Here is a 15,497-nt window from a genome sequence, read left to right on the forward strand (position 1 = left end):
CGTACTCTGCATAACCGAACCCCCATGGGCACAATGTGCATCTCCCCCGTTCGAAGTGATTCTGTGCATCGTTAGTTTGTTGGACGATGATGGATTTATTAGCGAACGACCGTGCATCGGACACGCCATTGATGATCGTCGGCTCCTCGGCGATGGTCCGTCACTCCTGAGCTGCACGAGGTCAGCTCATTTGGCGAGTAAAGTATTTCCCGTTTAACGGCTCGTTGCTCGGAAGATTGATGTGCCTTTCCTGTGACACAACTCTTCGGTCCGAAACTTACTAAAAGTGTGCTGATAGGAAAGTCGAGCATCTCGAACTGGTCTCTTCCGTGTGCCGAAAGGGAATGGTTGATTGCGTTGATTTATCCAGCAGTGCCATCACACAAAAAAGTCTTACTGGTGGCAAAAAGGGATTATTAGTTTTTTCTAAGTACGTTTAAAAAAGCAAGAGCTTTCGTAATTTTCATAATATTTCTACTTGATGAGTTGTTTATAACACATTTGTTACTGCAGCACCATCATTACAGACACCTAAAAGTAAAGTTTAATTTCCGTCACCTCTACAGCGCTTGTAATGTTAAGCTTAAAAGAAACAGAAAGTGGCAGATTTCTTTATCGATCGAATCTGGCAAATATTTACAATCTTTTCGGCAGCAAACGATTGTCGTTAAACGCACAAAACACAACACACCAACCGGTCGTGCCATAAAAGATCAAGCTTTACGAGATGGGCCATCCTTCGCTGGTGGCTGTGTAAAATCCTTTCGGCACACTTACAAATGGAATTTTGTCGCAGGCTGCAACAACTGGAACACAACCAGATGCCACGCACCGTCACACAGTATCACAGCTAAAAGGACAATTATCGGCCCTCAACAGCATCATAAAGTAGGAGATATAAAGGGTCCCGAAGCCTTTCCTATCGCTCGGCTTAAAAGGGCAGGTGATGGCGTTTCTATGGGCGTGAGATGTTGACTGTTTGCAGAGCGTCATTATTTGCATGTTTGCAAATTAATTATGTCACCAAGCATATGGGGTGGCCGATGTTGACCCGAACCCCAAAACACGTACCCGATTATGAAAATGTTTACGCTGTTTATAATATCTAATCGGTAAATATGTCGCTGCGTGCATGAATGGATGAAAATGGGAATTTTTATTTGTTCAGCGTGTTTCGGACGAATGCTAATGTTCGTCTATCGTTGTAAAATTTAAATACCAAAGTGTGCCAAAGGGTTGTATCGCAAGTCGAGTGGAGAGAACTATTACAGAGCAAGGAATTCACGTCCGCCATTAAAACGGATCGTTCATTCGTTATGAATTTTGCTAACATGTTAAGTATGATGCTTACAAGCTTGACTGACCCAAAAAATACATGGATATGTCCGGTCTCTAATAGCCTTATCGCACCCTCAATTAGGAGCATTGTATCGTCTCCCCGTGTAGGAAGCCGAAAATCAATGCTCATCTCTGTTGTTTGGAATGTGTATTAAATTCGCGCTCAATTCCGGAAAACAAGAACCTTAAATTAGCTCCACCAAACATCGAACAGTGTTGCATAGCGGCCTCCTTACAAACATTATTACACATTTGCTTTTGTAGTGCGGACGGAGCATTGTACGGGGCATGTAGTTAACCAAAATGCTGCAGAATCCTCCGTTTCGCTGCATCCGCTTTGGCTGGTTGTTTTAGCATAATCGAGTCATGAAAGGATAGTTAGTGACCGGGACGAACATTGCTACTAACCATCGAGCAAAATGGCGTCGTGTCGTGTTGAAGCTGAGGCTTGGCAGATCAACCCCCCGGGGGCAATGGTATTTCACTTTTGTTAGGTTAGAGAGCTACACATGTTGGACCCGTTTTACACCGGATTCGGGACCGGAGGTTTTGCTGTGGATTATTCCTAGCAATTTCACCAGCCTCGGGATATGTATCCGTTTCTGGTGCCGCGCTCCGTGTTGTACACAGCCCGGTGGCAGGCAGCATGGATTTGTGCTGTAGTTTATTTCTAATGAGAAAATGGTGCTTGTGCTGTGTTTGTATTGTGGTTTACCATGCATGCACCCGCGCACACGAAACTACTGCAGTATCCTGGAAAATTCCGGAAAAGAAATACAAAACTGACAAGCATTATGAACGGCACCTCATTAGCCGAGTGTGAAACAGTGTGCACCGTGTACGTGAGCTTTAATCGCTTAATAAATGGAGAGAAAAAAAAATTAAAAAAAAGAGAATGAGATAGAGAGAATAATTAATCAATTTATAGTTAGCTGTTTTCCAATAAATTTAACCCGAAAATAACATGCACCAAATTCTGTGAAAAGGATCTAATTAGTTCCGAGCGTTGCAAGGCACATCAACATCAGCTCCGTTCTGATAAAAGTGAGTTACGCGTGTTACTCACTACGGCACAACTATTCGGCATTCGGGAAGCCTTTCGGGTTGGGAGAAAAATGTCAAATTTTCCACTAAAGTGAGCAAGCATCCTACCTCCATCCGCTCCTAGGATGCTATCCGAACGCGGCACGATCCGACAGTGGAATTAGTTTAATGAAACTTTTCAAAATCTATTTCAAAAACTTTTCCTTCTATAGCACTTCTCGGTCGGCTGATATGGTTCATAAATTATTCCTCATTTCGTGAAGTCTTTCATTTTTATTGCAATAAAGGCACACACACACACACCGACACACAATCCGGCGCCATTCATAAGGACTCCCCGGATGATTCAATCAGCTTTCCGGGGCTGTGGCACCGTCGCCCGAAGGAAAATGCATTCCTAATTTTCACTTAATGTCTGTGTAAAACACATCCGCCCCTATGTAGAACAACTTTCCTATTTAGTCGCACTTTTTTGTTTCGGCTCCCAGAGCAACTTTTTCGACTTCAATTTTTCAATGAAGCTTCCCGACTTTTTATCATTGTTTCAATGTTTCCCTACTCAAGTACGTGTTCCTCTATCTCTCTGATGCTGTTGCTGCTGCTGCATCCCGCCCATGGGACCATCATAGCTAGATTGTGTGTTAGTGTCAAATTCATAAATTATCGGAGATGGGTTCTTCATTCTTAGCAAACGTCAGCTCATTCATTCAACCACTTGCTGCGGTGGTTGAGTGTGAGATCGAGAATTGCACTTGCCCACACAAACACACGCACACACACATACATATACTGGTAACCGAGCCTGCCACAACTATTGGCGTACTCAATGCGTACAAGATACGAGCTTCCGGCCTGTCCTGGTCCTGGTGCTGGTCCACATTATACAGAGACATAAATTATAGTTGGGGTTTTTCCTATAATCGTTTTTACATGTGCACCAGAACACAAGCTTATACGAGCAGGAGCACCGGAACGGCAAAAACCTACTCCGAATAACTTGAGACAATGAATCCTGCATCCCGGCCCGCTCCGGCCGACTCCTGGTGTTGCTCGGTGCTCGGTGTCTACACGGGGCAGATTGCATCGCCGGAGCAACACATACACACAGCGAAGTACTTTTCGGGTTTTGATGGCAGCTCGAGCTCACTAAACTTTATAACAACCTTATTTATGATCCTTCTCCGCTTCGGTCCTGTAACGGTCCGGTTGTGCTGTTTCTGTGTCCGAGCGAGGCCGTGAAGACGGAGGCCGGCAGGGCTAGACACAGGACCAGTCGGTGGTAGATCGGCTGTTTTTTTGTGTGAGCCGGTGAGATGAAGCAGAATGACGGCGATTGCGACAACGATGATGCGCTGCTGGTGCTTCCTTGACTGAGTGAGCGCACCACCAGCGATGGCATCGTTGCTTGCCAAAGGAAAGATGAAAGCTTTTGGACGAGCGCACACTGGCCTAGAGCGCTCCTGTGTGCCCGAAGAAAGAGGCCAGAAAAGCTTTTAAAACAGAAATAAAAACCGTTCGTTGCCTCCTGCCTCGTTGCACCAATCGGGAGCGGATGAAGCTGGAAAATTAAAGCTGGCAGATTTTTCACATTGGCAGCAAGGGCTTTCGTACAGCTTACTAATGTGTGCACGCTGCTGTGGCATGTATGGTCGTTCATTGAGGATTTTTTTTTACATATCTTCCTTTCATCTGTAAAATTGCTTTGGTGGCAGGAATTGTTTTTCTGTTTTTTTTTTTTTTTGCTGGACCGTTTGTCCCTAGTTTCACCTGTTTTTCTCGCTACACCACTTGCAGGAGTGTTATCGAATTTCTACACCCAGTGGAAAGTGTGCTATGGCACGTACGTATGCTGCTGGCTACTGACTACTGGCTGACTGCAGCATCCCGTCCTTGTTGAGCGTTGTTCGTTCCTTTTTTTTTTGTTTAGCTCCCGCCTTAGCACCGCCATCGTTTATTTCAATATGGAGAACAATTTACGAGCGACCCTGGAAAGGCGGAGAAAAAATTGCCCCATTTATACGATTCTCTGTGCTGTTTGTGTGAGCATTTTCCCGTCGATTTCTTCCACGGTGGGGGAAGTTTTCCACTTTCGCGTTTCTCCAAAAGCACAAAGAAATTTTTACCTTCCCAAAGCAATAGCAGCGACCGGCAGTTGTATTTTTCGGCTGGTTTTTGGTGTAAAAGTTTGACTTTTGCTACCTTTTCCTTGAGTGGAACTACAAAGGCTTTTGATTAAAGATATTTCCAATTAGTGGGTAATATTGATGTAAAAAACTTGAGCTTTTCGAAGATTATTTGCTTTTATTAGCGTCAAAAAATTCGATGTCGTTTCATTGAATAGGATACTGTCTCGAGGCATCACAATACCGACATTTTTAATCCAGAACGACCTCTAACACACTCGAAGACGGAGTGAAAGACAGACATAATGCATTTGCCAGAAAACTAGAACACGAGACAGACAAATCACATAGCCAAGCAATACTTCGTGTGATTGTCCAACGCTCTTAGTTGCGTTAGAAAGAAGTTCTTAAAACTCTGTCCACATTGAAGAAAGTCGAATAATCCTTCGTGCCCGCATTGCCTTTCTTTTGGTAAGACACACACACCCTGACTCCGAAGCTGGTGCTTAGCGAAGACGCTTTCACATGTATTAGATTTTATGTTCTAATTCAATTAGGAGCCTTATCGGCCGCCGGATGCCGATCAGAACTGTATGGAAGCGAGTGTGTTCCGAGGGAGTGTGGTCGTTTGTGGTCAGCAACTAAAACACACCAAATTGCTTAAAGATTGAGCAATATAATTCTTTTTTAGTGGGTCAGATTGGGGTCGGTGCAATGCGATGGTTCTTAATCGTGGCGTGCTTGAACAGAGCTTTGGAGAATTTATGGCAACAATACAACAAGCAGCGAGACAGTTTTGTATTCTTCGTGGTACGTTGCTTCTGTAGGCAATTCGGAAATGAGTCGTCACCCCCAAGAGTGTCACAACTTTGATTGAAGTTCATTGCTCTTTGTGCACATCCGATAAGCGTAAGGTTTTATCGATTGATAATTGAAATCTTAATATGTCTTGGCTACAAAAGGGTGATAAATGTGCGATAACCTTCACGATTGCTTAGGGTGTAACCCCGACATTAGTCCTCATAATCATTTAGTAGCTCATAAAGCTGTCGCTAGCGCTTCCTAACATGGAAAAGTAGCTCCCACCACTAATCAGTTCCAAAACGAGCTAAATTGAATCTCTCGTGGTATTCTATCTCGTGGCGACTGGTTAATTTCTCCTGTCGATGCATGGGTTTATCGGTATTAACGTGTCTGCATGGTGGACGGGTGATGATTATAATCTTACCCAGCTTCTTCGCAGCTCCGAAACATGCTCGGCGAACCACACTCACTCGCCTCCCATAGTTCGCCATAGTTCAGGTGGCAACGAGCCGGTTGGATTCGTGTCGGGGTAAGACTTATCATTGCCATTCGCATTGGCTGATTATCGGTGGATGGATGGATACAACCCGAGGTCAACCGATGATGGCAAAAGTCCGAAATCCATCCCATCACATCCATTACCAAAGCTGATGATGGAGTCTTTTTTCTTTCACCAGCCATCTAATCGATAGTATCCAACAACGGCAAACGTTACTCTATTTGCTTGTTAGCAAACAATCACATAATTAGTGGCTCGAGGATGTTTACCGGCTTTATCCGCTTCATATCACAGCAATTCACACCCGCTTGGAAGGTGGTCCGTCCAAACGAAGCAACCCTGATCCTGTCTGACTGATAGCCATAATCAGCGGCTATAATCCTGCACTGCCAGCAGGTTTACCGAGGCGAGATGGAGGGGGGAGACAGCACAGAACAAGTCTTGTCAGGCGTAGTCGTGGTGGCCGATGCAATGGACTGTTCACAATCGGGAAACTGCTTTCCCAGACCCATCGGGAATCGATTCCGTGTAAGCTATCAGCAGCGAAGAATGATTTTGAACGATGATTGGGATTAACGAAGCGAACCTTAATGTGGATAATGCGTAAAGATGTGAAAGAGCAATGAAAAATTAGCTCATATATGGTTGAGCTTTCGCGTGGGACACACTCACACATCGTTCGCATATGCGAAGGGGGCAAAAATGAGGCCAGATTTTACCAAATGGAAATGAGACACAAACAACGGCTGATGCTGGTTGCAGGTGGCACAGACCACACGAAGAACAGATTAATTAGAAATAGTGATTAAATGATGCGAAAGGTACGAACGATGATAATATGGGTAATTATGTGCCATTGATGTGCCTCTGTGGACAATTGTAGTTAAATGGATTATCCTGCTGATAAAAAGATGAAAGTTTTTACTCTTCATTTCCATTGTAGATAATCCGTGACTTAACGGATATTGAAACCCTAGGATAAAGGGTGATTGAATATATCTATGCCCACTTTAGGGCCAATTCTGCGAAACCGAAGGATACATTACCTATTCATAGCTGATGTTTTCTCAAATTTTTGTCGCCATTGTCGAAAGTTTAAGGAAATAGCTTATCAGATCTTTTCCCTACGCCTAGCTAAGCTTGGGATGGTGATTTCTCCAAAGACCCCATTCTGTCCTCGTTGTAGTGTGTGCTTGGGGTTGAAATTTCAAGACAAGTTTCTAGCCTGCTTTGCATCTTCGATACCATCTTCAACCATTCTGGTGATGGTGGTGCCCAGTATGCTAAGGACAATTTGGAAATGCCTGCCCTATTTAAGAGCAATTTGCATTCGGTGAAACAATCTACATTAAATTCCTAACCATTACAAAGGCTCACGACCACACCAGGACAGAGACAGCCGAGTAAATAGCGAGCCAAAGGGCACGAAAAATGGAGAGCAATAGTTTCGATCGGCTCCTCTGCGAAACCCTTTACCGTGTAGCCTTTTTTGGTTTTCTAGTACACCGCTTATCCGACGGACCAGCTTCCTCCACATCAGGAAATTTGTATTCTTCCACTTTTCCTTCCAAGCGATAGAGCTTGGGTTTTAAAGTGAGCCGAATACATCGGATCTTTAACATTGCTTTTTCTCCCACTGCCAACTACAACAACAGCAAAAACAACCCCAAAGGATTCATTTAAACGGCATAAACTAAACCAACGTTTTTTGGTGGATGTTAGAAAAGACACGACTATCGTGTGCCTTCACGAGGCCAGATGGCTGGTGGTTTTGCTGAACAATGTCGACCCCGGGAAAAGTACGTGTGACACCTTTCAGATATTGTCTAGAGCCTCCCGTCGCGTATTCTGTCGGTGGTATATTATCGCAACAGCGGAAAACAGCAGAGAAACGGCAAACGTGCCGTCGTTGGTTGAACGGTGTGTCGAAATCAAAATATTTAAATTGTCGCTGGAAATGAAGAGGAAAAATTTAATCTCATCACATCCGTGACGCTAGTGGCTTTCCTCCTTTTTCGTATCCTGTTTCAGCATCGTCTTTTATTCGATAAAAGCACAACAATTGTTCTTGCTGCCGTTCGTTCAAATATTTTGATTGTTATTTATGGCGCACAACGGTGATGGTGGTGGAGCAACATTTTATGGACCCATTTCTTGTCGCTTGGCTCATCTGCTGACAATGCGTACAGTAAATGGTAGTTTTCAGGCAGATGTACGAAACACGGAGTCTCCAGCTTTAGCATCACTGTGCCAGAAGTTAAGAACGGACAGGAATAGTTAAGCCGGTCCAGGTGCCATTTCGCCTGCAGCTTCTTGCCGTAGAAGAGCAGCCCTAAGTATGCAGAATGGAGATTTCATTTATGTTATTTGCTTTGGTGGAAAGGTTCCATTGTGCAGCAGCTTCCAGTTGCCGATTTAACGTGCAATCACACAACTATTCCTCTACTTGTTTCTTTCGAACGAAGTCAGCAGCCCTCCGGTAAAATAATTTGTAACGTCTTGTAAACCAACCTTCGTACACGAGTAGGAAGGAACGAATGAGCATCGGTAACGGGAAGGTAAAGTGCCATTTAAAGGTAGGAAAATGAAGAGTCCTATAGGTTGCGCAGGTACTCTCGGTCGCTGTGGATAATTGAGTTCGGGATGAAACTTTTAACCATGGAGTAAAGTTAATGTAAAGCACGCGAAAACAACCCTTATAAAACATAGAAAAACATTTTATTAGTTTTTGGATTAGTTTTGCTTGAAAATACAAGATAATTGTACATTTTTCGACTTATTATTCTACTTCGATATTTATAGACGATAATAACTACCTCGATCTACCTCTCTCTACCTATAGATAGTACCAATCTTTTGTACCTTTTGATTTCCATTTGGAAATGCCACAACTTCGTACCGGTAAGGGTCGATTCGCACAGGTAGATCACACTTTGGTACCATGGGTCTTGCCTTGGAAAAACTTCCCGCACAACAGCAAGCACGTAAGGTTCAAACCCTTTTTTCTTCTGCTACCTTATTCTGCAGCAGCTCAGGTAATTTAAAGTACTTTAAACGAACTTTCCTACCTTACTAGCACACACGTACAGTACCGTTTGGTGCGACGACAAAGGGTTCGCCCTAGCAAAAGAGGCAAACTTTTACCCCGGGAAGTCGTCGTGTTTGTCGCTCCCAGCCGGTTCGCCACTATATTATCCGTGTTCGACAAATTGCCAACCACATAAAGCGTTCCACGACGTAAAAGTCGTAAAATTGCATTCGCGCTCTACCTGAGGCGATTCGCCGGATTTTGCAGCTGCAGCGATGGCAATCTTAAGGGATGGCTCAGGTATAAAAAAATATTAAAGTTTTGTGGTGCAGTGTAAGCAAAGATTTGAATCTTTTGAGCGTAAGGAGAAGAAGAAAGATGTAGGATGTAACGAATGTCTCAAAACATTTTAAGATCTGCAAAAGGACAAATGTCGTTTTCTTCTTCTTCTCAGTACGGGGAAACGTTACGGCTATGGTTAAAATCATCGCAGTTGTCGGCTTGCTATCGGGTCCGAGAATGGGGAATATTCTATACGAAATTCGCTGGCATTCGAACACAGCTCAACAAAGCTAGTAAAAGTTCGTGTTCATTCATATAGCTAACGGTCAACAAGATTGATCATGATTTCGGCCAAACAATCGGGGCGATTGCCACTGAGTACCGAGAATGTCCTAAGCAATTTGCGGCAACTCTACGCATATGTGCATATGCGTGAGTAAAGGCGTGTGTGTGCACAAATGGCGAACACAAAACGCATGGAATTCCACACGCATCCGACAAGCAGCGATATTTCAGCTGAACAGATGTGATGCAAGAAAATATTAGTGAGATTTTTTTATCAAGCAACACCGGACGCTACCATTCTGATCACATTTTTAAGTCTTACATTGTTGAATACTTGTTTAAACATAGAACTTACCGATACCGTAATAACTTGAATAATGTTAAACACATGTAAAATTGGTTTTACTAAGTACGGAAATAAAATTTTTAAAAATAACCGCCTTTGCTTGACAAAAGCCGATTCTACGCGTACTGGCTTGCTGAATCATTTGACAAACGTGTTTTGCTGAAATGCCGGTACGCGTTGGTGTGCGTGAGGCATTCGCTGCTGCAAATCAAACACACGCGCACGCACACAACGAACAACCTTCATGCTGTTTTCATCAATACACCTTCAGTCGAAGTACGCTGTTGGAGATAAAAATAAAATGAGAATATTTTACTTTTCTATGGTAAAAAACGTGGTTGTTAATGGAAATTTTCAAATTCGTTTTATCAGAAAAGAACAATGAATGGTGCAATTTTTCTACCTAGTAAAGTTTGTGATTATATTTTCTACCAGAATTTACCTTATTCTTAGACAATCATGCCAAACCTCTTGGGCTTTTGTTTTAGATGTAATCAGCAACTGATTCAAGTTCGGCACAGGATAAATGAAGTGCAATAAGCCTACACGCCTGATCTTCAGACCGGTCAAATAAGTTTCAGCAATGAAAGCATGTAAAAGAGCGGCAAAACGTCGGCGTCACAGCCAACGATGAAACGCCGGTAGAGAGTGTGTGTGTGTGAGTGAATTTGCTGAATTCAATAAATTTCACTCACACACACACCTACAAACGAACGGATCACAGCGTGAGCAAAATGCTCTCGCAAAAGTGTTTCCCTATTTAAGTTTGCTAAAAATGAATTTTTTTGAAGTGTGTTAAGTGGCAACAAAGGCTTGAATTGAAAATTTGATACGTTTTTCCATTAAAGAAATATGTTTCACATGGTACCTGCGAGCGAACCGCGGTGCTCATGGTGTGTCTCACTGTGTGGCAGCGCGTGATGGTGTGTGTGAAAGGTGTATCGGTTGGGCTGAGAGTATAAAAGCGGGTGTCGTGTGGTCGAAGCGTTGGCACATTTTGGTTGACTGGCTTGGAGTGCGTACGTGGTGCGGCCGTGCTGTCCGATAGGTGGTGGCTGCAAGATGGCGTCTGCTTGCAGGCAGTGGTGTGGTGTTCAGTGAGCTTGAGCCGTAAAAGTGAATTGGTTTCGTTCTGTGGAGCGATAGTTCCGTGATTTTTAGTGCACGTTGAGCTACATAATGTGCACTGTGACTAAGGGGCTTGTGCTCTCAGTCAGGGCCGCTGCATCAACCGTATTCTCACATCGTACGCCTTCAACATAGTGGCTTCCAAAATGGCGACCCCGTAGGGCGTGTGACCGTTCCGCGTGTCTGCTGTAAGACACGTGGAAATTCGGGCATCACATCCCAACGTGAAGTGCAGTTCGCAGTTATCCTATGGCGTAAGTTTTACATTTTCCCTAGGCTGTAAATCGTGCAAGCTTAACGGGCTGAATTCTATATCGATTTTGTCTATTCTTCCATTTGCAGCAGATGTGTGTGCTCATGGGGTGCTGTGTGAGTTTCATCATTTGGAATGAGACTCCTAACCTCACTTTCTTGGGATGACGTTCCGGTTTGGAAGGGCGGCGTCATTAGTCCGTCGACGCGTTTCCGTGGGACTAATGGTATTATGCCCATATTTTCATCTCATCTCGTCGGTTGGGCTGCCTCTCGACACGTTCAGTAGTTTGGAACCGGACGGCCTATTATCGACAAGATAACCATCTCTAATCAACTTTCATCGAACGTTGTAGTTCCACAGTGCTCCGTGTGTCGCGCTCACTTCTGCGAAGACGCGTTTGTGTCTGTGTGTGTGTGTGTATGTGAATCGACGCATGCTCAGTGCTTCTACGAATCGCAGATGGTCAACGTTTAACGTACAGCCGGCACGCGAGCCTGTGTGTGTGTACATGCGGCACCACAAGAGAATTATTTCGAGTGAAAGTAGTCCAGGAACTTGGAAAGATTAGGGAACTGACAACCACTTCGATTTCTTTCAAAACTTACGTAAATTGCGATTGATCTGATAAATCGTGCAGTTCATCGTGTAGTGTAGTACATCAAAGAAAAATCAACCACTTAAATTTCTCAATATTTTCTATACCCTGAATTTTTGCAAACCTCTCATCAAATGTTCACATGATAATTACCTTATTAGTTGGCCAGCATGTCTGACCAACCTTTCCTTTTCATTGATCTTATATCTTCTAAAGACCCGCCTAGAGTCGCGGAATTGTGGAAGTAATTACTTTTGTTAAAGTCATCATGAACTGAAGTGATTCGAACTGCGTATGTCGAGCCATCTGATAGGATTTCTTTCGACCTCTGTTCGATTGTAACATTTTCTTAACAACCACTTAAATTTCTTTCAAATTACTTTAAGCTATCACTGCCTATGCCTAGCATTATGACCAAGTGATACGACTTTTTTTGATAGAACCCATACAGGGTGATGATGCCGTTAAGATGTATTAGGTGTGATATTATCACTACGGAAATATTTTCTTGCTTGGAAAAGTTTACGTAAATGATTAATGTTGAGACGTTTGTGATTGTAGAGAAAATGAGTGATATGCCAAGTGCAACTATTTGCTGGATGATGGCATGAATAAATACACTGAAACTTAATCGCACTTTGTGTAGTAATGTTGTAGCCAAGATGCTGAAAGAAATTTAACCTTTAATTTTCCGAAATTTATTTGTCTCTATATTGCATGGAATAATCGCTGGCTCCAAGCGCTTTTCTTCCATCGTTGTAGGGTGGAGTCATTCGTGTTGTAACCATGCTTAACTTTCCGTATGCTTTTGTTAATATTTTTCCTCTAGGAGGAACCACAAGGGGGCAACCCGTCCAGCGGTGTGTGGCATTTTGGTGGTGTCGTCCTCACTGTGTCCCCCCGGACATAGGCCGGACTATCACACTTCACAGCGGAGCTTCCGGGATACGATCGATCGGATTATGAATGAGCGAGCCCTTTCGGAAAGGTATGGTAATTTCAATCCACATTTTTCGCTTAAGAAGAAAGCTGCCAAAGGAGCCGAGGAACCGCACATCATTATTACACACGAAGTAAGAGTTTTGCATCGTCCTAATGGGCATAAGCAGCAAATTGCTAATATCTAAAATATCAAGTTAATATACAGAGAGCAGAGCTTTTGTCTTATGATATTGAACGCGTGGAGAAAAGTGGAGGAGTTGATTAGTAACCAAACTTTCAAATGGAATCGAAGTACAAGATTTGGATTTTTTGCGCAGACGGCGGAGCGTGAATGTGTGCCACAACGACGATAATGACGTGAGGTGAAAGTACTTATGTTTATTGCGGAATTGACAAATCGAAAACCAATATCCCTCTGTGGATGGAAGCGCCGAGAGAGAGAGAGAGAGAAGGGTGCACGTGTGCGCCACGTGCAAAGAGAGAAAGCTTAGCAACAAACATATAAGGTCCACTTTCCAGGACTTGGTATACATAATACAGCAGCCAAAACATAACAAACTATGACGGTTATGAACACATTCCGGCAATTTATCATCGGCCCGCCGCGAACTGCATTGCTATGATTCTTGTGTGTATTAAAAAAAAAAAATTAAAATTTTTGGCCATGAGCACACCGTGCTAAACGCCATGGCACATACTTTTACAATGAATACAAACAATTTCAATCCTCTGCGCCTTCATGTTTAAGCGGCCCCGATTTTTATCGATCTCTCTTTCCCTGTTGCGTTTGTGAAGGTGCGTCACACTTTTCCTAACCGGCAGCTCAGCATCAGTACAAGCGCATCCTTATGTAATTTAAAGTGAAAACAGTAGTGGTAAGAACACATATGTAATGTGTATAGGAAACAATTAAATGAAAATAAGACACATTCCTCCAGAGTAGTGGGGTTGCCTGTCTGATATATGGTGGATTTATTTGTCCTAAGTAGTATTTCATGTTATTTCCTTTTTTGTATTATTATTCACATGTTCCATAAGAAGTTGGCGTCCATATTGTGTGCAAATCGGAAGCTAGGAAATGTTTTATAACATCATCAATGCCTAATGAACTCTTGCAGATTCAAAGTCCTTGCAAGGATGCAGAGGATGTTCTGTTAGTTTGTAAAGGCTTCAATACACCTGATGTTATTTTCCTCTTATACGGACAGACTCTTGCGTTTTCTACTGTGATGGATGGAAATTATGGGCGCCTCGCGCCAGTCACGGGGACATCGTCTGTCAGATAATTTAATTTTCCCCTTAATTCTTAGACCGATTTAACCAAACCAAAACACATATCATTTACTTTATAAAAATATGGCAACCCTGCTCTCAGGCCAAGGACACAAAATGGAACCCCCCCCTTTCCAATGAGAAAAAAATTAACATTAGAAATATAGCATTTATTCCGGTTATGCTGGTCATAACTTTTGTGCGTGTATCGATTAAACGGAAGCGCGGAATCGTAGCCAAAGCGAGTGTGTGTAATAGTGTGGTGGTGTGTATAGTCTTTGTAACCTCTTCCCTCTTCCCTCTCCAAATACTCTCATGAAGCCCGGAAATTTAAGAAACAAGAGCAAGTTATATAAATATATAACCAACCTATCGTCCCATCCCACCATCACGTCCCCCCACGTAATTCCTACAAAAAGTTCCCCGTGATGACTTGTGTGAATGTTACTGTGCGCAAGAGAGAAGCCGCCACACTGGTTTGGAGATCCAAAGATTGATGAAACTATCCGGAAGGAAAGGGGATTCTATAGAGCGAGCTTTTGGCCACCATTATTGGATGGTTTATGCGGCACTTGGTGATGTGTTAAAGGAAAGGAAGAAGTTGAAAGAGATTCTTTATTCAATCACTAATTAAAATCAATGTTACATATCTCCTGGTTTCCCGCGGATTAGGAGAAGTTTGTGCGCGGTGTGCGTCTGCAGAACGGTAGCCTCCAGCACGATACCGGTACCACGGCATACTTAAGAAAGCTCTTCTTATCAGATCTGCCCTCCACTTACCACCGTGCGACGTCCGTGCGATGCAGGACGGAAAGTTCTGATAAACTATGCCCAAATTACTCCAATCGCCAGTAGTGGGCCTATTTATCCAGCGACGGCTGAGTGAGGAGATGGAAGACGCCACCCTCCCTACTAAATTAATTTGCCTAATGGAGTAGTAATCAAGAGTAGGGGAGAAACTAGTGTAGAGCCTACCCAAGCTCTAGCGCCAACGATCGATCGATCGGATTGGTCGAGGCTACCGTTTTGGTGTGCAGATTGAAGATTTGTTTGACGCGTCCGCTCGCTCTTTAACAAACCCCGGGGGAAATCGAATTGTGATGTATCTATTGCGAAGCGGTCAGTTGCGTGGAGTTTGCCAAAAATAAATGGTATTTTGCCACTTAGAAGGCCTTTGGGATGGAGAGTTAGATGGCAGCAGCAGATTGATTTAGGGTTAGGACCGCTTCGCGCACACACACACATTGTTTCGTCCCTAGACGTTGCCTCTCCACCTTGACTGATGATGGTTACTAGTTAATCTTACGTATTTATAGCAGCACTATGCATTCATTCACCTTTCCTATTTGTATAAACGGGCCACAGACCGACCCCCTCAAGGGGGTCCCGGTTCGACCGACCGTTGCTAGGACACTTTATAATCAAGAAACGATGCTGGCGGAGATTATGGAGAAGGGACGTAGCTCTCTCCTTTCTCCAGTTTAGCTTTCTGTTACTTGATCTCTGTTTGTTGGATCCTGCTATGATGATCATCCTGTGTGTATGTGTGTGTGTG

General features: G+C 43.5%; 2 protein-coding genes across 2 annotated transcripts in view; both read right to left on the reverse strand.

The window, feature by feature from the left end:
• The window catches only part of LOC126559372 (DNA-directed RNA polymerase II subunit Rpb4), a 254,757-nt gene that overhangs the window by 155,636 nt on the left and 83,624 nt on the right, over positions 1-15,497 (reverse strand). The gene's annotated exons all lie outside the window — the stretch shown is intronic.
• The window catches only part of LOC126558456 (glycerophosphodiester phosphodiesterase 1), a 357,972-nt gene that overhangs the window by 125,800 nt on the left and 216,675 nt on the right, over positions 1-15,497 (reverse strand). The window lies entirely within an intron of this gene.

The sequence above is a fragment of the Anopheles maculipalpis genome, chromosome 2RL (genome assembly GCF_943734695.1).
Source record: "Anopheles maculipalpis chromosome 2RL, idAnoMacuDA_375_x, whole genome shotgun sequence".
NCBI lineage: Eukaryota > Metazoa > Arthropoda > Insecta > Diptera > Culicidae > Anopheles > Anopheles maculipalpis.